The 22,543-nt window shown below is 47.0% G+C and overlaps 1 long non-coding RNA gene across 1 annotated transcript in view; it reads right to left on the bottom strand.

Annotated features, from left to right (window-relative positions):
- The window catches only part of LOC138528362 (uncharacterized), a 127,831-nt gene extending 106,679 nt beyond the window's left edge, over positions 1 to 21,152 (bottom strand). The window contains exon 1 of the long non-coding RNA XR_011284130.1: positions 20,959 to 21,152. This is a non-coding gene — a long non-coding RNA (uncharacterized lncRNA). The remainder of the gene's footprint in view (positions 1 to 20,958) is intronic.
- Between the last annotated feature and the right edge of the window lie 1,391 nt (positions 21,153 to 22,543).

The raw sequence follows: 22,543 nt of genomic DNA, 5'->3' as shown, positions 1-22,543 counted from the left end.
GAGGTTATGCAGGTGTTATGGACTACGCAGGAGTGACTGAGGTGTCCAGCAAGAGCAATGCAGATGGGTGCATGGAGCATGCAGTTCCCTCACAATGCAGGCTTGGATCATTACTTTCAGCCCCTCCTTTTGAGGGAGCCGATTGGCACACACACCCACCAGGGTGTCAATTCGAGATGAACAAACTCTTTGGTGTGTTGGAATAGGTTTGTAGCTACAATAAAGGTTTGACGAGTGTTTCTGCTTGTTGGGAGAGATTTTCTTTTTGCTAGTTTCCTCCCATAGACTTCAATGCAACATGCTGCATTCCGCTATTGTCTGCATCCTGAACAGACATTTTGGAGGTTACGGAAAGCCTTCAGCTTTACTTACCTTGCTTTTCCTTATTTTATGTGGGGAGACTGATCAGTCCCTAAGACTATCAGTCCTGGGAGACCCTGTCTCCCTTAGTGGAATTCTTGTATTTTCAAAACTGCACGACACCTTAACATGGAGCGCAGAGGGGGGGCACTGCGTCTCCCTGGAACATTCTCCTTTGAGACTTTGGTGTTGCAGACACAATGTATCCAGGATGGGCTCTTGTTAACTCATTACTCGGGCACTTTTGGATTTGACCGCATAATGCCAGAGTACCATATATTCGAAAGTGGCTGTGCCACAAGATTTGCACCTGCACTTTGGCTATTCAATACTTTAAGACTTCTTCCTGCTTCATTCCCGGGCAGAGCCTCTACTTTCCCAGCAAAGTGGATGCTGGGTATACGTAGATCCAGTCTACATCCAAGCCACAGTTTTTCTGTTGCTGAGCAGAATGTGCGGTCAGTTGCTGTTCATTACTGCACAGACCCAGCCATTTTGAATAGTGCAGATCGTTAACAGTGGTGGACTTGGTGTCGATTCCACTCCAAATCCTAGATAATGGGAGGACTCCTGCAGCCATTCAACAGATCCCTATTGGACCACCTATGATTTAGTGCAGCCCGCTGAAGATCTGAGGATGGTTGCAGTTCACAAGTATCGACTCCAGCCAAGTGCTGGTAAAGCCATGATCCTCTGCCCTACTCTCCAGAAGGCCCTTGTCACTGCTGCAATCCCTGGACTGGTGCCAACAACCTCTCCCTAGCCCTGCCCGAGGATTTGTGCCTGCTGAGCCTTCATAAGACTCCCTGGACCACCTGGTGGACTGACTGGACCTTCTCGCTGTTGCAGTAGCCATTCAGAGTGCATCCTTGGAATTTCGTGGATCTTCAGCTCATGTAACAAGATACCTGCTCCTGACAGTCCCTTTGTTTGCACTACAAATATCGCCTGACTGGGATGACTCCTGCCAAATCCTGTTTTCCTTGCGTCCTGGAGGTATGCTGAGGATGCCTGTTCAGAGGCACCCTGGGCATCCTATCGTGCCCAGGGTGCCCAGCTGTCAGGTCTTCATAACCGTATCACCTGTGGCCTGAAAGCGCAGACTAGCCAGACCCACTCCAGATGCCGAAAGAGACCTCTGCCTCAGCGGCCCCTCAAAGTAAGTGGGCCCGGCAGATTCAGGAACCTCCCGAAGAGCTTGCTTAACAAATCAGAGCACGGGGGGTAAGTTAGCATACCTATTCCTGGCCCGCCTGCCATAGAGATGCATGGTCGAAAATAATTCATGCCAACTCTCCCTTGTCTAACAGATCAGTGATGTCTGGTCAAGGATCCCCCGCCCCTTCCCTAGGTTGGTGGGACCAGAAGAGAAACTTATTTGAACTTTACCTACCTACAGCCTGTGGTCTTAGGGTAGCTATTGCCGCAATTCAATAGTAAATCTACTTGAACTGTGTGACTTGTGAACCTGATAACTTCAGGGCACCAAGCCTCATTCCTTATGAGGACTGGCTTTATTAAATAATAGGGTCCTTGTCCTAGGTTAATCTGTAAGGTGCTTTCCTAATTTTTCCTCACCTGTCTTCGTTGGGTTTGAAACGTTTCTCACCTGCTTCACCACTTGCAGTTGTTCAGTTGTTTACAGTGTTGCTTCTAACTTTCGTAACTATTGCATAACGTTTTCTAAAGGTAAAGTGCTGGTGTTCTGTTAAAAGAACCCCCAATGGTGAATGTATATATATGTATGCATGCACCATTGGGGGTGAATCTATACAACATGCCCACCATAGAAGTTGTGTGATAATACTTACCTGAAGTTTTCAATTGCTTAGAGTGCATTTTAAAGGCCTAATAAATAATTGTATATGTGTGTATTCTTCTTTCTAACTGGAATGGTTGGAGAAACCTATGTGTGTGCCAATGTAACCTTAGACCACTCTCACAAGCTCTACCTTGAATTGGTTTGGCTAGACCTCATTTTCTATCTTGTTCACCATAATGGGTTGGCCTCTGAAAATGCATTACCAGGGATGATTCTGCAAATCCATCTTAACAATGCTGGTTAAGTCTTGTTATTTTCTGACATTTACAACTGACTGAGAAAGCCTGCATTTTCAGCAGACACATTTAAATCACTCTCAAAGATGTTGTCTGACTAAAAATGTAAAGAGAAACCCAGTAGGCCACAATGTTTGCATACAAAGCCTGTGGAGAAGATTTTCATTAATGCAATGTTCAGATCAATTTGCAGCCTTCATTTATTTCATGTTTTATATTTCTCCTCACATAGGTCTTATATTTGCTTTCTTGCCTTAAGCAGACTCTTGATCTATGCAGATATGACATCCGATAGCACAAGTATTGTCATAAGACTACAGTGTAGCTTCTAGAAAGCTCCAGTTGAACCAAATAGTAACTTAACTATCGCACTGTTTGTGCATTATTAAATAGATGGCTGGCATATTGCTGGCAGTACTTTGAGGTTGGGTGTGAACTGACTCATAAACAATGATTCTTTTACAAGTGATAGATGGAAAGCTATAGACACATGAGCAGGGGGGTTTGTGATTACAAGCTACGGTTGGAACTAGAATTGCCTGGAATATTCTGAATGAGGTGATCAAATATGGTGGGACTGCACACTCGCACTGTGACAGAGGAATAATGCACTCACAGTATTCTTTGTTTTTAGTTTGTTATGTTTTCGCCACAAGACTGTAACCCATAAAAGGTCAAGGTCTGGTGGGCGAGGTTAGCTTGTTGTTGGACAGGTCACAGTCAATGCTCTCTGTATTTTATTGCCTGGAAACCCAATCAACGGTTCCTGTCCTTTGCTACTACAAACAATTGTGTGGGATTTGTTACTCTGACAATCTGGTGCTGCGGCCAAGTCCTTGGGTCACTGCAAGGGTGCAGACCACTTTCTACTGGACTCCTTCAGTGCCATCCCTGAAAGTTGCATTTAAAACTGGTCGACAGAAATATGGCAGCAAGTATTTTTCTTTGGGCTATCTTGAGACCCTTGCTAATGAAGTAGCAAGGTCTGACACAGATGGGGATACAAGGAACATTTCAAACAAACCGATATAAATGGGGAATCAGATTTGTAAACTAGAAGATATATTTGTAAAGAGTTGTGACTGGTCAGAATTGAATATGCAACAATATTGGAATATTTTACACATCTTCTGTCAGGAATACCAGATAATACCTGGTCTGAGTCAGTCAGGAATAAAGTAGGCAGTTAGTAAATGAAAGCGCTCATACTAAATCAATAGAGGTCGGTTGACAGCCCAAATGGAATCAGGAAGGCATGAGAACCATGGCAGGTGAGAACTGGATGGTGTAATGAAGTGCATGTGATGATGCAGTGTTTTTCCTTCTCAGGGCCACTTGGAGTACTCATGAACATCCCCTTGCCCCTCCCCCCCGACTTTCCAACCTCAGGGACACAGAAGAGTCAAGTCATTTTTGTGAGAATTTGAGTGCGTTGGAGTTGAGTGAGCATGCTCCTATAGACACATGAAAAGTGGGGTGGTTAGCGCCAACATTAGCAGGTCTAGCAAAGTCAATTAGTACAAGTCAATCAAAAGAGGTACGGAAACCATCAAGGGGGACCCAAGCACATTATAGGTTCTCTAAATTTAACAGCATAATGTGGCAGATATTTACAATAATGTCATACTTAAAGTGGGAAAATCGGCATAACCAATTCTTGTTAGATCATACCTTCCAATATCAGTCACCTCCAAAACCCAAGCGCATATTAGAATTAGTAAGTAAATTAAGGGGATTACAAGATTTGAATGAGACGTTGAGGTGCCAAATAAATTTTAAGGGAAAAGTCAACCTCAGCACCCCAGGGTGGTGATTAAAGGGAGCTGGCTTCCACAATGCTGTATCCTCAGGTGGTAAAAAATACACAGGATGAGGAAATGGCAAAGGATAGAAATTAGTTTTTCACTAGTGTGTAAACCAATAATATATTAAATTAGTGCAATTTACCGGGTATCTGGTAGTCGACTGCTACACCATCTCGATATAAAGCTCAAACCCCAGCTTCTGCTACACACATTATTTACTAACAGCATCTGCCTGTTCCCCTCCCCACCGCTTATCAGTACCCAGCATACCAGTGGTGGCTGGATCATATGGGATAAAGGGGCGGAGCCCACCCTCCTACCCGTGGACTGCAAGTAAGAGAAATGAGTGAGCTGCAGTAAAGTAGCAAGCACTGGATCAGCAGTGTTTTAACACCGCTATACTTGGATACTTGTTCTTGAGCATGTCCCTTTAAAAGGCTTCCTTAAAAGGGAGAACATTACTGCATCAGCCAAGAAAGTCTGGCCTTGAAACAAGACTGTGCTATGAAAAATGTTTCAAGAAATTGTAAGTTACTCAACGTAGTGACTAACGTACTCCTAGTCCATAGTCCCCTTTCCTCCATATTGCATGGGCGTCCATCGCCAGGGCTGGGGGACGGAACCTTTCACCAGAAAAAAACATCCCCTTTAAATTTAGAGGCACGTCCCTGGGAGCAGGCGCTCCCCTGACTCCACCCACCGCCACCACTCTTCATTCCCCATTGACGCATTGACAATGTTACCATTGCCTAATGACACCAGTTTTATTAGGGGGGGGGGTGGAGGTACGTACGTACGGAGGAAAGGGGACTATGGACTAGAAGTACGATAGTCACTATGATGACTAACTTATATTTACTCCTACATCCCGCACCTTTTCCACCATACTGCATGGGCGATTACAACTGAATGTAGCCCCAGGGTGGAGAAGTGACCCTCCTTAAGAAAAACAAGTTCCTTAATACTGCCTGTCCGAAAGCCGCGCCTGACCTAGAGCCGGCATCCAAAGAGTAGTGCTTGCAGAAGGCCGAAGACGTGGCCCACGTGGCCACCCTGCTGATGGCCAGCCACAGGACGTGTCACTGGAACGCCACCGCCGTGACCTTGGCTGATAGCGTGGGCATGCATGTTAGCTGGAAGTGGTCGGTGCTGCCCCTCATAGGCCTCCTTGATGGCCAAAACCATCCACTTTCCTATGGAGGCATTAGAAGCATGATAACCCGGCCTTTACCCCCCACACGCCCCCAAGGGTAACAAAGAGAGCCTCCGACTTGCGGAAGTTCTTGGACCTGTCCAGATAGAATTTCAGAGCACGCCTGACATCTAGACAGTGCAAGACCCTCTGAGCATCATCCTTAGGGTCTGCAAACAAAGTAGGTAACACTATCTCCTCATTTAAGTGGAAAGCAGAGACAACCTTAGGTAAGAACATGGGGTGCGTCCTCAGGACCACCTTATCTCCATGAAAGGTGGTGTACGGTTCTGAAGCCACCAGTGCCAGGATCTCAATAACCCTACATACAGTCGTAAGGCCCACCAGGAGGGGTGTTTAAATGGTGGCTAGTCCAATGTCCGCAGACGCCATTGGCTCAAAAGGTGTGTGCGTCAGGGCGCCTAATACTATATTGAGGTCCCACACATGGTGTGGTTTTCTGATAGGCGGGTAGAGCCTAGTGAGGCCCGCCAGATGACGTTTAACCACCGGGTTGGAGGATGAGAAAACCTCCTCCTCCGAGTTCCGGTAGGCTCAGATGGCGGCCAGATAGGTACGGCTTGTGTATTTGTACCCTAGTGAGAGAGGTGTGCAGAGAACGATATCACATCGTCCAACGTGCAAGTAAGCGGATCAACTTCCTTTGACTATGCCCAGTTGCAAAACCTGTTCCATTTGCTTTTGTACTGGCTCCTAGTAGCATCGCTCCTAGCGCCCTGTATGATGTCTAGGTTCGCCTGTGACAGCTGCAGATGCTTTAGTGTGACCTGTTCAAGAACCACGCTGTGAAGGCTAACTTCTGCGCAGCGGGGTGTATGACCATGGTCGGAGAGGCTGAGCAGTTCCGAGAAGCATGGTCTTGCAGGCCACCACAGAGCTATCAGAATGATGAGGTGACGCGACTCCCTAATCTTGCAAATCATCACCCTGTGGACCAGGGTAGTGGGAGGGAATTCATATGTGTTCATGCTGCTCCACTAACTGTAAGGCTTTGCCCATGGAGCCGGGCTTTGTCCCTGCCAGGGCGGGAACTGAGGGCACTTCTTGTTGTACCAGGTGGCAACAAGATCCACCTGACAGTACCGCCATCTGCTAAAGATCCTGTGAAGGACCTGACCGTTCACTTGCTATTCGTAATTGTCCGCGCCCCGTCTGCTGAGCCTGTCCGCTTCCAGGTTGGACTCCCCTGGGAGGTGTATTGCGCTCAGGAGTACTCCAGAGCCCACTCCCAAATGCTGACAACCAGGCTGCACGGGGCGGGACCTGGTGCCACCCTGCTTGTTGATCTGATACATGCTGTTGGAATTGTCCATATGAATGAGGATTGTCTTGCCACCGATTAGCAGCAGAAAGGCTTCGAAAGCGAGCCAGATAGCTTTCAGCTCCAGCCAACTGATATGGGCCTCCTGCTCCTGGAGGGACAGCACTCTGTGGACGCTGTGGTTGTCCAGGGTAGTCTCCCACCCCCCGCCCAGCCTTCCAAGGAGGAATCTGTGGTGATGGTCAGTTGCTGTACTGGTAGTCGGAAGGGCCTGCCTGTCCGCAAGTTGCAGTCGTTGCTCCACTAGACAAGGTCCTGGCAGAGAGAGGGAGGAATGCTGACAAGCTCCGCTTGGGAGCCCCGCTCCTGAATCCATGAGGCTGCGAAGTGCAGCTGCAATCTCCTTATTTTGAGCTTGGTGTGCTGTACTGATATTAGGAACGCCGCCAGGATACCCAGATGATGCTGGTAACACCAGGCTGAGGTCATGTCTCTGCAGAGAAAGTGCCCAGTGGCCCTCTTGATGGCTGCGACCTTGTACTTCGATGGGAAAAACTCTCTCGGAGCTCGTGTCCCAGATGAGGCCAAGGAAAGTCTAGATCTGCGTAGGCTGCAGCTGAGACTTCTTGAGATTGATGGAAAATCCCAACTCGTGGAGTGTGTACATGAGGGCGGAGGTGGTGTGCTGGACCACCTCCGGCAATCTCGCCCCGACGAGCCAGTCGTCCAGGTACGGGTAGACATGATGGCTCTGGGCACTCAGAAGGGCTGCCACTGCATTCATCAGACTGGTAAAGACCCAGGGAGCCGAGTTGAGGCCGAAGGGTAGAACTTTGTATTGGAAATGGAAGCCCACGATCCTTAAACATACGAGGCACCGATGAGGCTGCCAAATTGGGACGTCAAGGTACGCGTCCTTCATGGAGCAAATCCAGTCTCCTCTGCACAGTGTCTCCGCAATAAGAACTGGCGTAACCATCTTGAATTTTTGAAGAGAGGTTGAGGGTGGAAAGGTCCAACACAACTCTCAGGCCAGCCTGGTTCTTCTTTGGCGAAAATCCTGGAGTAGAAGCCCATGCCTCGCTGGGTGGCTGGGACTTCTTCCACTGCCTGGCTCTCTATGAGCGAACGAATTTCCACCAAAAGAGTTGTTGTCCCAATCTGTGGGAGTGGAGGGGAGGAGAGGAAGGAACCGGTAGGCGGTAACCTGTGGACCCTACAAATAGAATCCAGGGTTCCGCAAACTTCCAATGCCAAAACTGTGCATGAAGGGCAAGCCTGCCCCCCTCACCCCACCAACGGAGACACATGGATCCGAAGGGGCACGTCATGCCTTCTTTATCCCCGAGGCTGGGGCAGAGGAGGGGCACTGAAAGAAGCCCTTGCTCCCGCTACCCCCCTCTGCGGTTTATGCCAGTGCTCACTCTGAGAACAGTCAGGCTGTCTCGACCTCTGTTCCTGGAAGCCCTGGAACCCAGCAAAGGCCTTGTCGGAGCATTGATGTGACTGGGTGTAGGGCGTGGACTTCGTGAGGATAGATGAGGACTTTGCAGTTGGGACCAGTCTTCTTATCAAGCTCCTCATCAGTGGTGGAATGAAAGCGGTCCAATATGCGTTCCTGGACGTCTGGGTTGAACTTGGTAGCCCGTAGCCAGGCTGTCCTTCTCATGTCCATTGGCGATGCAGATGGCATGGCCTAAGGTGTCTATGTGCCAGGTGGACTCGATATCCTGGGCCACCAGTTTAGCTTCTGCCAGGCCCGCCTTGAAACGTGCCTGGTTCTGCACCGGAAGTTCTGGAAGGAAGTCAGCTATTTACTGGCAAAGCCTCTAATTAACGGCTGCCAGCATGGCGTCTGCGTTAGATTGACGCAGGTGCAGGGATGCGTTGGAATGGACCTTCTTTCCATACGCCTCCAAGATCTTCTCCTCCTTGCCTAGAAGTGCCGCAGACGAGGTGGCCGAGGATGACTGAGGCTTGGAGCATAGTAATGCAGTGGCAATCAACAAGGAGTGTGGTTGAGGATGAGCCAACAGTAAGAGTGGATCCCCCTCCATCTGCATGTACTTGGCGACGAGGCGCTGATGGATATGCTGGACTGAATGGGGTTCCAGCCACCCGTTTTTGGCCAAGGTGACAACGTCCTTCTGCATCGGGATCCCCGTTCTAGCCACAGGGCATAGGGTGAGGACCTCAGTGAGGACAGTGTAAGCCCCAAGTATTCGGCCAAACCTGAGAGGCGTTTGTGAAAGACCTTGGCTGAGGATAGCTTGTCAGGGGTCCTCCTCGTCATCTGTGTTCACTAGGGTGTCCGGCTGGTCTGGGGTGGGTGGAGGAGTGCTGGGCGCCGAAGACTGCGGATTAAGGACTAGAGCCGTCGGCTGCTGTGGAGGCTGGAGCGGAACAGCCTGCACTGTGGGATGCAGGGGAGCCGGAATCGAAGGACCCAGCAAGGGCAGCAGGGGATGCGCAGGGGTCTGCAGCGCTGGAGCCATAGGAGGAATGACTAGGCACAGGCGGAGGGGGCTGTAGGGAGCATGTCCCTGGTCACATCCCAAAGGATGGCCACCATCTGAGGAGATTTCATGAGTGTGAGGAACTAATCAAAAAACCTGTCCTCACAGGCCAGCGGGGTGGTATATGATATGGCATTTATAACACGCCCGTGCACAAGTGTGTGAAGGCGCAACGAGGCAAGGGAGGGGGAACAGAGGGAAACGTGTGGTGGGAAAGGGGCAGTGCAATACAGAGAATCAACAGTAAAATAAATAAGAATAATAGGTAAAAAGTGCGGCCAGCTTGTGGCAAGTGCAGACATCAAGTATCAAGAGCTGGTAGGGGTCTGTAGGGATACGGAAACAGCCCCCAAGTGCAGGTGTTTCCCGGGAGACAGTGCAGGTGTGCAACTGGCAGGGGAGGGGACCTGGGCCCGAGATCAGAGGTTAGCCAGGTGACCACTGCAGTTTCAGTGCAGGTGGGAGGTGGTATTGACGGGATAGCAGAGGGCTGCTGGGGCTGGTGCGTACTCTGTCTTGCAGGTTGCAGGGTAAATCTGCCCTGCGATGTTGATAAGCTGTAGACCACGTACCTGGTTGAGACCAGTCCCACCTTGAAACTCTTTCTCCCACCTGCTCTGCACCAGGGGGCGATATAGGACGAGCAGCCATCTTGTCTGGCGTAGCAGCCATCTTGTCGGGCTCACCTCAGGAGGGGGCCTGGTAGGCATATTGCCCTCAGCTGAGTTGCTGGTAGTGCTGTGTACAGGTGACCCCTCAGACATCTGTCCGGTACTAGGGCATAGCCCCTCGGGTGGATACCCGGTAAAAGAACCTTGCGGTCCATTAGCACTGTCCCTGCAAGGATCTATTGTCCCCTCAGCATGGCAGCCAGTAGCTGAAGCAGCCTCGATATCTATGCTGGTGCGAGAACTGACTGGTTCCTCCCGCTCTTAAGTTTCCTTGGGAAGGAGTTGCCCCTGCGGGGCGCAAAGGAAAAAAAGTGCCCCAACCCTGGGTCTTGTCTTGTTTCTGACGAAGTCCTTCAAGTCATTTAGAGGCGACTTTCCGAAGAGCTCCCTTCACCGAACTAACCCGTTCTTCAGACCGTGCGTTGCAAGTGTGTGCCACGCCCTACAACCCTCCCATCCGTGATCGGGGCCAAGGCTGCTGAAGCCCGCTGACGTCAACATGTGCCGGGGAGGAGCGGGGCGTCAGAGGATCGAGCACATGATTAAGACCAAAAAACAGAAGAAAGTATCGGGGGAAGAGTGCATTGAATTACAATGCCGAAGCCAAACCCAGGAGCGCTGGTGAAAGCAGTCCATTCTCGACGCGGAAAAGGGGACTGGGGAGTGGTGCCGGTGGACGGAGTCAGGGGAGCGCATGCCCCCAGGGCCACGCCCCTGCACGCCTCTAAATTTAAAGGAGGAAGAGGTTTTTTTGGGTGAAAAAGGTCAGTCTCCCATCCCTAGCGAGGGACACCCGTGCAGTATGGAGGAAAAGCAACAGGACGTAGGAGTATGACAAAGTACAGGTGATTTCCCTTGTACTGTACATTTAATAGCAGCAAAATTATCTATTAGTCCCACGCAGATAAGGTTGATGCTATTGTGTTCATCTAGAGGTTGATGGGTGCACCACTACGCACAGTCTTTGAGGTCCTTCCTTTCAGGAAGCATGTAAGTGAAGAGTGGAGGACCGTCCGAAGAGCAGCATTGAGGGATTTGGTGCAATAAATCTCTGAGTTAATTAATATGTACCCATCAAGTACTTCCTTAATGTGGAGCGACCCAAGCATTGTCTGGATGGAAAATGTTTAATGATGCAGGGGAGGAGAAAGGGGTCACGCACAAAGACATGCATGACAGGGTGCCCCCGAGACTTTTGGTAAAATGTTCAGCACCTAAATATATGACCGTTTTACATTTGGAAACCCTTTCCCACAACCCCACATGGACTCTCCGCCAGCATGCAACACTATCAGCACTAATGAGGGCAGGCCTGCACTCGTCTTCATTGCTCCAGGCTACCCACAAACTTGTGCACCTTGCGCCCTGTCTGTGGTAAATACCTTTGTCCTGCTAGGCTCTTCGCCAGTTCTGCTTCCGCTCCACCTCTCACCTCCATGCTCATCACCACCAGCCCTCCCCACTTCACAATCTCGCCATCACAATTCACCCTCAAGGCCCCAGGATCATCTCGCATTCAACCACCACACAGTCCTACCCTTTAACACATGCCAAACACCTCACACACCCTAACATCATGTCAACTGCACCTCACCCCCCGCCCGCATACTACCATGTCCATCCCGATGCCCAGAACTCACAAGAACTCCAAGTTATGGTCCAGGACCTGCAACCTTCCTACCGCCTTAGGCTCTCAGCCCAGGGCCAACAGGAATCTGCACATTCCATGCACACCCAGTTAACAAAGGTCACCATCCCTGCCTCGTGCACCAGCCCTCGCCAACCCCCTGGCTCCACACCAGCCAGAATACCACCACTACACCTTGCCCCTCATCAATTGCCACCAGAACCAACACAGTCACCTGAACCACAGTACACAACTCCACAACCACCACCAGACAACAACCTCTAAAGGGAGCCCTCATCAATGCCAGATCTATCCTGGTACACGCTATGGACATTAATGACCTTATGAGCACCCTCAATCTTGATCTCCTGGCCACCACTAAAACCTAGCGGCATGCAGCATCTGGACGAGAACTTTCCTTAGCAGTCCCCTCTGGCTAGGCTATATACAGGAGCGACAGACCCAGTGGAAAGGGGCGTGGGGTGGGGCGCTGCCCTGATTGCAAAAGAAACCAACTCAATCTGACACATGACTACCTCCTGGGTTGGGAACTGTGACTTACTCTCCATCAAAATCACCACCTCACACACTGAAACACTCAAACAGCAGATCATACATCGCCCTCCAGGACCCATCCTATCATTCGAGGAGGACCAACCCCACGCAAACCCAAACAAGCAAGGCAGGCCAACTCCTGGTTTACACCTGTGCTCCTCGAGCTCCGAGACATAAAATGTACAGCCAAAGCCGACTGAAAGACTAGCCCCACAGCTGGGCACAAAATCCTCTTTCCCAGCACCTCCAAAACCTACAGACAAGCAATTACCACAGCAAAAGCAACCTCATTTAACAATAGAATCGCCAACGCTAACTGCAGCACACAGGAGTTATTCATCATTCTAAGAGAACTCGAAACGCCAGCTGCCCCGCCTCAGCCAACACCTAAGACGTAGCTTGGTGCAGTAAGATAAAAAAAATGCCCTACTGAACAAAATAGATCTGCTACACACAACAATCCTCCACAAACAATCGCTTCTCTAATGTCCTAACTCGCCCACCTCTGCACATGCTCCTGACTGTGCTATTCACACCCCTGAACAGATCCCACTATTCAACTTTAGACCGGTCTCTGAAAATGAAACGGCCACCATCCTAAACAGCCTGAAACTCACCAGGTGCAAACGAGACAACTGCACAGCATCCATTGTCAAGGAATGCTCAGAATCCCTCGTCCCATTCATCACCAATTTCATGAACTGCCCCCCTTTGCCACTGGCCTAGTACCCACCGGCCTTAAAAAGCCTGGATCCTCCCACTAATAAAGAAAGCTTTCCTCGACCCAACCATTGCACTACCGGCCTATCACCACAGTCCCCTTTCTACTGAAAATTCTAGACAGAGCAGCCTAAACATAAAAATCCAGTATTTTCTTGAGGCCCATCACATCCAAGGAACGAGACAATCAGGCTTCAGGACAGGCCACGGCACTGAGTCTGCCCTGCTTGACCTGAAGAACCAGCTGGACGAGTTAAGGTACGCCGACTCTCCTACTAGCCCTCTATGCAGCGTACAACCTTATTGAGCACCACATCAGCCCATTTCTCACCCGGGGTGATGGCCTAGGTTGCATCTTCCCAGGAGGACCGTTCCATGAGCGTGTTCGCCGACAATGCCAATGCCCCAATGCCAATGGATTTCTGAACTCTGTCCTGGAGGGGCAGAGGTTCAGAAGGCCAGCCTAGTTTCTGGGAACCGGGTAACCTCTGGACAAGCCAGACCAATCAGGGTAGCGATGGCGGCGGTCAAGACTAGGTCTCAAGAGGGGTGAGGGTGACTGAAAGCCCGCAATGAGCACACAAAGCAAGGACGCTTACAAATTACTCCAGACAGGTGTTATATTAAAAATAGACACATTTATTACAAGGCCTTTGTAACATCGACCATAGTAAAGAATCACGGTAAAACTCCAATAAACCAACACATCACAAGCAATACAATATATATATACAAGACCAAGGGGTCTAAAGAGTTAGAAGCATGAAATATGCAGACCACCTAGATGGGGAGGAAAGCAGGGAGTGCAAGTAATCGTTAGACCCAGTTCGACATCAGAGGCCACCTAACTAGAAGGAAGTCCGAGCCCTACGAAGAGTGGAGCCTTGTGCTCAAAAGTACCTGCACACACGGGTGCCAACGGGCAAAGGGGAGTCTATTCAGGGAAATAGGGCAGTTCAGAGAGGTGAACCAAACAATGAAGAACAGTTCCCCGCTACTCAAGCACGGCCTCCACTTGTGGGCAGAAGCAGGGCGCGAGTGCGGAAAAGGGTTTCTGTTTACAACAGCGATGGAAAGCCACAGGCTCCTGTGGGAGGGCGACCAGTTAGGGTATTGACTACTCACCGGTCCCCGATGCAGGCAGACCCAGGCTTCTCCGGTTCCGTACTGGCAAGTTCAAATGCAAATCAGCAGGATGTCTCGACGCCGTGTAGATTCCGCGACAGCAGGAGTCAGGGTCTAGGGTGTCCCAAATGCAGCGAACACGCACAAGTTTGTTACCACAGCAGGGCAACTCGGCAATCGCGTGTATTCCGGTCCCAAAGCACACGTCTCACTTCAGACCTGGGAACGCCAAGTGTACGAATCGTGTGAGAGTGCCGAGGACTCAGAATTTAGCAGTAAGCCAGACAGCGGTGACAAAGCAAGGTTCCTGTGTAGGCTGGTTAGTCCACTGGATGGTCCAGGGACGCTTCCGAAGGCTTACGTACAGGATTTGTTGAAGATGCTGAGAATAGTTGTTCCCACTATTCTAAAGGGTCGAAGCGCCTTTGCAAACCTTCTTGTTCGATCAGAGGCCGAGTGGTCTTGCAGGACGACAACAGTACAGGGTGCCAAACCTTCAGCGGGTCACCAGCGATTCCTCGACTCAGCTTCTTAGTTGCAGGATACTTGGCTCCTTATCCTTTGTTCGTGAGAACTCAGGAGATCGACATGGTAGTGGGGTTTTCAGCCTCCTCTTATCCAGAGTTCCCTTCACGCCAAAACGGAGAGGGCCCAATGGGAGATGCGCTCACAAACACTCACACCATACGTGGACCCATCACGGACCACGGTGGTCCCAGGCATTCAGGACACTCTAGACTCTCTGGCACCCAGGATGTGTATTGGGAACAGACATCCTAGCCCACATCCTGGAGGCACACACAAGGCATGCAGAAGCCAGCTAAAGCGTTTCTCGCGGGAAAGTGCATGACCAAATAAGGACTGCCCCTGGTCAGCTCGACCTGGGGTAAGGTGAAGGGGCAAGACGGTCAGCGGACAAGACAAAGAACCTCGTGGCACGGCCATTTTGGAGGCCAGGCCACCCATTTGGGCCAAACGCGGGAAGCATGGTTAACATGGCAAAAAGGGGTTCAAAACACAAAGAAACGATGGCTGCCACCAGTCCCGTCCGTGACACACTTGCACATTTCATGATAAGTCCAGCAAGAGTTTCTAGGGCCATTGGAAAGACTAGAGACCCAAGAGCGCGGTAATGTAAGTTACGGTGCACTCTTGTTTCATGTTGCTCAAAAGCTGCAGCATGAGGAAAGGTCTTAGGGAAACAAAGTCTCCCGGTACCGACTGTCTTAAGGGCATGTCAGTTTCCCCGTAAGAATGGAGCGAAATCCCAGAGGAGTGCGGCGGAAGGCTGCGCTTCTCCGGCAAAGTCTAGATCAGGGTGTAAAACAACAGCAAAAAGTTTGGGGGTTGCCTCATGGAAGGAAAATTACCTACAATTATGAAATCTTTCCTAACACCCACCCAAGCCCATTCCCTACAGAGTGCCACTAGGGTTGTGCTCTGCCCCCACTTTATACAATATATTCAACAAACCCCTCTGACTTACTTGACTCCATCTGCATATTCTACACCAATTATTAAGATGACACTCAAATTCTCCTCCCACTGACCGGCAACTACTTAAATGACACGTACACCCTTAAAGTGCACTCCACCACCCAGGCCTCGATGGCCACACACTGACTGTGCCTCAACAATGAAAAGACAGAACTCTTCTTGGTCAGCCCCTCGCCTGCAATTAAAAACTCAACCCCACCTACACATCCTTCAACGATGACAGCATACAAATCCCTGTATCCTCTTCAGTTACGACCCTTGGAGTATAACTCGATGCAACCCTCTCACTCACACGGCAGGTGAATGCCATCGCATCATCCGCTGCCCACCCCAAAGCACCTCAATGACTCCCAGGACAGTCGCATCACCTTCGCCAGAGCAATCATAAGGGCAAGGCTAGACTACTGCAATGCCCTCTTCACAGGCACCTCAACACAATATCAGCAAGATGCAGGTGATCCAGAAAAATGCCATCAGGGTTGCCCTTAACATTGCCAAAAAAGAGGACATCTCTGGTGCCAGTAAAGAGATCCATTGGCTCCCTGTTCGAGAGCGAATCATTTTCAAAACTCTTTCCATCACACACAGATGCCTCTCTAACTCAGGCCCACCCTACCTCTCCCAGACGATCAACAGAGCCCAATCAGACAGACCACTCAGATCCGCATACACGAACAGGCGCATTCTTCCTAGATTAAAAAAATCCAGAGCAGGCGGGGCAAGCTTCCCTACCTTTGCAGCTAGACATTACAACGCTCTTCTGCTATCTGAGAGCAGAACACTCGTACTTGATGTTCAGGAGAACACTGAAAACATTGTTCTTCAACTAACTTTACCCTTGCCTGACCGTTTATGCCTCCCACTTTTCCCCAACCCCCCCACCTACGCTGTACGCACACTCAAGACTAAAGTGTAACTGGTTGTAACAGCGCCTTGATGCCTACGGGTTTAGTGCACTTTATAAATGTAAAAATAAATGACTGAAACCATTTAAACATTCCAAAATGAACAAAGAGCTACGTTTTCCCCACATGCCATTATAAATAAAAATGTACTCCTATTTATACATGGCAACATGCCCATGTTATTTAGGAAAGCCGCATGCAGTCCTTTTCTTTTTCGGTTTTCGCATTATAAATAAAACACTAAGTTTCATAATGTAAAGAAAAAACAGGCCGGGAAGGGTATGCAGTGATAAAATCGCGGCAAAAATGTTGCCTGTACAAAAAAAATGGTGGCAAAAATGCGGTGGTTTGACCCATTAAAGGTGTACCCCATTACACCATTTAAAGAGTGCAGGGGGTTACCAGGGTGTCCCCCGCTCCTCTTAAACGGTATAATGGCTCTGGGGTTTGCGGGGGTGTCCCCTGCATCCTTTTCATGGATTCCGGAGGCAAAACCACAACCTTTTTGCTGCGATTTTAACACATGGAATACCTGGAAGATCGTTTCCCCAATAACTTGAAGCATGTTTGCATTCAAGGTTATACATCTTATTCTAAACGTCCAGGCTTTATTAGTGCACTTTCTTAAATTACAATTAGGAAATTGTGAACTCAAGCACTGCAAAGAATTACAGAGTAAAGAAGCAGATGCATAAACACACGTTTTACAGACTAAAAACAATGACGGTTGAATGCGTATAACACATTTTAGGTGGCAACACACTGGGCTATCATTTCAAATGTGTAAAACCTGTAAAGCTCCCTGGTTTCAGAGAAACAATGCCTTCAGTGAGATTCCCTGTGCTATTTGCTTCAGTTCTGAGTTACCATCACCCAATGAAGCAATGTTGTCATTTTGGAATAAGCATTTTGTCTAAAAGTTTGAGATTTTCATGTTGGTTCATCACTAAATGGAAATCTTGCTTACCTGGCTGTTGGATCTTTTAGGAATGTTAGTTGTACAGTCTGAACGTTCTCTGTGGCGTAAAAATTAAGTATGCTGTACATTTCTATGAAATAATGCAGACGATAAGATGGCTGCTGAATTAGGGACCTGATAAAAATGCTATGGGCGGAATCTGGAGGCACTATATGAAATTTAATGGCAATGTGCTTACATTGAGAAAAACACAGATGTCCTGTTTACATTGACATGGCGTTGTATGATTAATTGGGGCAGTTTTGAACTGATTCGACATTCCGAAAATTGGCTTTGCAATGTTTAAACTGACTAGCATGCACAACACACACACACACACACACATATAACACAGCCTGCAGTAGCGGCCGTGTAGTTATACTTACGTTGCTAAACTCATAGGAAGAACACTTTTTGGGCCTGGAAGAATCCTCACCAAACTTTGCAAAAAAGGTATATGGCCCACTCAATTTTTTTGGCCAAGTTTGGTGAGGTTTTGTCAAGGTGGGCTCTGGGGGACAAAGTTGTGGGGGGGCTCCCAAAATCTCCTCCCCCCACAGACATAATGGAAAAAATATTTGCTCACACCTACAGCCCAAACCGCTGGATGGATTTTCACCAAATTCGCGGCATGAGCGACAGCTTGGTCCCGAAAGCGTGCTTTTGTAAATTTGGGGTAAATCCGTCCAGAAGTTTTTTTTAAACGGGTAACATAGAAGTTAAAAAATGTTTTCGTGATATCTGGCTCTGCCATATCTGACCCATTTCCCTGTTCGGTCCGTGGACAGGCATCCGATTGGCTTAAAAGGCAACATGATGTCCGCGGACATCGGATGCGCCCACTGATTGGATGGTGAAAAGCATGAAGTGAGTCAGATTTTTGGAAACGGCTGCCATCTTGGTTTCGGGGACAGCCGCCGGTGTCCACGGACATCGCAGAAAAAACATTAAAAAACACAACATTGCACTTGTCAAGCTTATCAAATAATCTCTGCGGAGATGAGGGGTGATGAGGATAGGAAGGGAAATGGGCGGAAGAAGCCAAAAAACTGGCGGTTTTCACTGTAAAAGTCCACGAATGGTACGGATGTCCGGGATCAGCCCTGTGAAGTTCATGGACACTTCAGATGTTTGGGGCATCATGCCTATTTCTGCGTTACAGGATTGGTGAAAAACAGTTTTTGGATGTCTAACTTTTATTTTAATTTTATTTCAGAGCTGGATCTGAATGGGTTTGTAAAGTTTGGTGGGACTGTAAAGAGGAGTCAAAATTAGAGTGGGATCCCAAAATATTGTAAAGGCTTATAAATGTGGTGCCATTTACAAATCTACAAAGGTTTGCAAAAAGATTATAGATCTAGATAAAAATGTTTATGCAAAGTTTGGTGGGACTCTGTCAAGAGGGGGCAAAATTAGAGGGGGAGGTGGGTTAAAGGCTAATAAATGTTGTGCCATTTATGAATCTACAAAGGTTTGCAAAAATATTTTACATCTAGATATAAAAGTTTTTGTAAAGTTTGGTGGGATTTTTTTAAGAGCGGATAAAATAGGGGGCATCTCACAGTACCTGGGTGCACTCTGGGGGAGAACAGTGTATTCTTTTCAGCAATCTCCTATTCTGCCATCTAATAACATGTTCATCCTTATTTCGGACTTCGATACTGCAGCATTACAATTTTGTCATCATTTTTCTAAATAATTGTTTCTTTTTTCATGCAACATGTCCTGAATGGAATGACAATGAATTCATGCTCCAATCGAATCTCTGGTATGGTTGGTTTTTTTTATTTTGTTTTGTTCTCTTTACACTATTTGCATTTCTGGGGATTTTTGCACTTTACTGTTTGACTCACCAATGAATGCATTGATAATTTTTCAAAATATTGATTATATTTGTTGTCTGACCTCTTGGTTTTGTTTCTTTATAACATTTGTTCAATGATTTCATGTTCTCGTGTGATGGTTTTTATATGTAATGTATGACACACAGCCTTGAGAACGACCACCGTGTCGAAACATGTGTCGGCTGTCCTTCAATTTGATTAAAATAACTATTTGTTTATGGCAATTTAGTCTTGTATTCACATTTGTAATTTTATACCAAACATAAGTGATTGAGCGCAAGCGATCACCCCCAATTTTCAAATTGAAAATCATATATATGCATACACACAAAGGTCCATAGGATGCACCATACCAACATACCATTTCTCCTCAGTCTCCAAAGAAGTTGTGTTCAACACCATAGCTAAACTGAAAGCATCAAACTGAAAAGGGGACAACTTCCCAGCACATCTAGTGTTAATGCCTTTTTTTAAACACAAACCTGGTCCCGGCCAGTATCAAAGAAGCGTGGGTCACACCATTATTAAAAAAACCCTCACTAGACCCATTAGTTCCTACTAACTACCGGCCCATAACCACGGTCCCCTTCCTTCTCAAAATTATCGACAAAATAGCATATAGTCAAATGGAAACCCACCTTGAACACAATAACCTCATAGGAGCTAGACAATCTGGGTTTAGGCTCAACCATAGTACTGAGACTGCCCTCATAGATTTAAAAATCCAAATAGATGCCATAAGAGATACAGGAAAAATGGCCATACTGCTGCTGCTGGATTCGACCTTGCAGACCATGACAAACTTTGTGAAACACTAACAAAAGACTAATTTTTCAAATAATGCCACACTCTGAATTAAATCATTCTTAGCGGAACAAACATCTAGAGTTGCCATTGGGAAGGAGGCCGCAGCCTCCATAGTAGTCCCCCAGGGATCATTCCCCGACCCTGTATAATGCCGACACAAAACTCCTATTCTCAGCATTAGACGATATGGGCGTCATCTATACAAACTTTGCAGATGACACCCAGATCCTTATGCCCATCACTGGGGACTACACCCAAGACACTCAGAACATCAACAAAGTCTACGCCATAATTCAAAACTGGATGGCGTTAAATATCCTTTGCCTCAACGATGAGAAGACTGAGGTCCTCATCGTGGGTTCCCAAACTAGAATAAGTATTCTCCAATCAGATTACTCACATATCAATATTGACGGTACCCTAATCGCATTACTTAAGCAAGTCAAAACGCTAAGAGTTGATGTAGATGCTAATCTCACCATCAAACATATCTCAGCCCTCTCATCTTCCACAGCATACACTGCCAAACTCATCGCACTAAGGCGCCAATTCATCACACCCACTAACTGTATTACATTGGCCAGAGCTTTGATACTAACCAAACTTGACTACTGTAATGCCCTCCTACTAGGAACATCCACAACTAACATCAGTAAGCTTCAACTACTGCAAAATAAAGCCCTTAGAGCGGCACTAGGCATAAAGAAATCAGAACATATCTCCAACATTAGGAGAGCAAACCACTGGCTGCCCATCAATGCCAGAATCATTTTCAAAATATTATGTGCTGTACATATATGTCTCATGAATAAAGCACCCAGCTACCTCAATAACACCATTAAGAAAAAAAATCTCCAGCAGGACCCTCAGATCCAATAACCAGTTTCTTTTGGAAATCCTGCATTACAAATATAACAAAGCAGGAGGTAGCAGCTTCAGAGTCCTCGCCCCTACTCGCTGGAATGCCCTAGCATTCAAAACGAGGAAACCACTTTAGGGTTCAAAAAAGCATTGAAAATGTGGCTGTTCAACCAACCTTGACCTTGTAAGCTATTCTGCTGGGCTCCAACTGTGACACTCGTGTGCCCTTGACCTGTCCTCTGTAACAAGGATTGCTCCATTTGTCTTTATGTATGTTGAAATGAAGATTCGCCAGGTGAATCGCCATGTTTTCTTCCGATTGACTGTAACTCTGTATAACAAACATGATAAGCTGTCTGTATCCTCGCTGTGATACCTTCGGGTCTGGGTGTGTAACAAATGTAATAAATAAAAATGTATATACGTAGAAATATGCACTTTTTTTTACAAAAGAGTTAAGTTACAACAAACACTTTACAAACATTAGAAATAATAACATTAAGGTAACAATTAAAAATATATTATCAATACAAATATTATATTAAAATCAAATATCATGTTAACCTTAACTCAGCCTGTTTTTGTTTAGTAATATTTAGCTTGGGCTGTAAAAAATTGTACAGTGAAGGTGATGCTATATTTTTTGTTTTCATTAAAAATGTGAAACCATTTTTATTGATTTATGTGTATTAAATTTAGGCTGCTTTTGTTACCATTTACATTTAGCATTATCTAGTAAATAATTTCTATTAGAAATTGTATGTTTGTAATTTTATTTATTAAAAGTATGACTATTATAATTTAAATGTTAACTGTAACTTTTATACATTGTGCATATTTTATGTTATTTATGTAAATAAATGTCTTTGTTAGACTAGATATTTGTTTAGTGTAGGTTTTATTTTATGTGTACTGTATGTTGCATTTTGTTTATTATAACTGAAATAAACCTTTGTAATTTTAAAATGTAATTTGTTTATTTTTTATATTGCAAATTATAAAATTGAAATGTGTAGATGTTTTTTAATTTGATGTTGAAATTAGTTTTTCATTTAAAATACGTGCTGAGTATTTTACTTTTTTAATCAATGTACTATATATGAATTATATGTATATATATTTAATGATCTTGTATTTTTGTATTATAAAAATATGTTCTGGTTTGCTTTATGATGCACGGTGTACATTTATTTAACGTATTAATACTTCAACATTTCAAAAAATGATTTGCTCATATGCATATAATTGTGTTTATTTTAGATTATGTTTTTTAGGTTTCTGCTTGAGTTAAGATTCCGATATTTGATATTAATATAACAAAATAACGCCAAAGTCGTCTTGGGGATATCCCTTCTTATCGGGTAAAGCAAGTATGTGACCCTGAGTAGAGCTGGGGGAGCCAGGGAATTCTGGGGTAGGGCCGAGCCTGGGGGTCTGGCTCTAAGGGCCCAACAGGAGCCGGGCCAGGGAAATGGACCCGTTGAACAGGAGAGCTCTGTGTAAAGGTCTGCGGGCATAGAAAAGAAGCTGGGGTTGCAGAAAAGCGGTGCAGGGGGATTAGGAACTCAGAAAAGGGGTTTTAGGGGACTAGGGGCCGAGAAGAGGGGCTGTTGCCTGAGAAAAGTGGTATGAGGTGGCTGAGGGCCGAGAAAAGGAGTGAGGGCAGGCTGGGCAGAGAAAAGGGGTGCACAGGGGGCAAAAAACAAAATTCACTTATCTTTAACTGCACCACCGCATAACAGGAGCACAGATATCCCGAT

This window comes from Ambystoma mexicanum, chromosome 7q (assembly GCF_040938575.1).
Source record: "Ambystoma mexicanum isolate Mex_15411 chromosome 7q, UKY_AmexF1_1, whole genome shotgun sequence".
Classification (NCBI taxonomy): domain Eukaryota; kingdom Metazoa; phylum Chordata; class Amphibia; order Caudata; family Ambystomatidae; genus Ambystoma; species Ambystoma mexicanum.
This window is presented reverse-complemented; position numbering and strand designations above follow the sequence as displayed.